We start from the raw sequence: 944 nt of genomic DNA on the forward strand, positions 1-944 counted from the left end.
TCTGCACTGACTTTTCTAGCTACCATGAGCTCAGCAACAGCTCAACGGAGCCAGGCGTTCCACTCCCTCCACAACAGGCAGCCCTTTGGCAGCAACAACAGTCAGCCAGGAGGACTGGGATGGACTTAGTCTGACTGGTGGCATGCTAAGAGGCTCTTCGGCCTCCACAGGATCAGGTAGTAAGACCATCCACCAAACCAAAAGCTTCCCTTAGAACCTTGCCAATGGCCTCTAGGTGGCAAAGGAAATGCATTTTTGCAAAAGGACCATCTTTCAAAACTGTTTGAACTAAATGGCCTCTGATGGGTGATGCTATTTCAATCAACCCTTGTTCTACGAGGCACCACATGAACCCTCAGGGAAAGCCAGGAAGCGCTGTAGGAGGACAAAGGAAGTGAAGCAGCACAATTTAAGGGATGCTACACAGTAGCCTGAAATAAAGACATGTCATTGCTAAAATTCAACAGGATACTGCAACAAGTTGATTACAAAAGCTCTCAGGAAAAGTCAGATTTAAAAAATTACAGCAGTTTATGTTCTTCATGAGAGGACAAGAAGAAGCAGCTACTTGTAAAGATTCCTCATGCCAAGCAGCACCACGGTGCAGCAATAACCCATCGTCATCAGCTCCCCATTTGATGCAGCTTCCAGAAAATGAAGGGAACAGAACACCGCCTGGACTGCGTGGTAAACAAGGGCTCACTCTCTCCCTCCTCCTCCTCCTCGGGTCCTGCAAGCCCAGCATAAAGGCCAAGTCTTTATTTGTACAACAGGGAAATTTAACTGAACAAAAGACAGAGGGGGATAATAATCGTTTCACAAGATTTATGGCAATATTCAGAACACCTTCACTAATTCCGCGGGCTGTGCAAAGTTTATGACACCACCTGCAACAGGTTAAAACACTTTTCTAAAGGAAAAAAAAAAAAAAAAAAAAAAAAAAA

The sequence above is a fragment of the Corvus brachyrhynchos genome, unplaced genomic scaffold (genome assembly GCF_000691975.1).
Source record: "Corvus brachyrhynchos isolate BGI_N302 unplaced genomic scaffold, ASM69197v1 scaffold115, whole genome shotgun sequence".
Classification (NCBI taxonomy): domain Eukaryota; kingdom Metazoa; phylum Chordata; class Aves; order Passeriformes; family Corvidae; genus Corvus; species Corvus brachyrhynchos.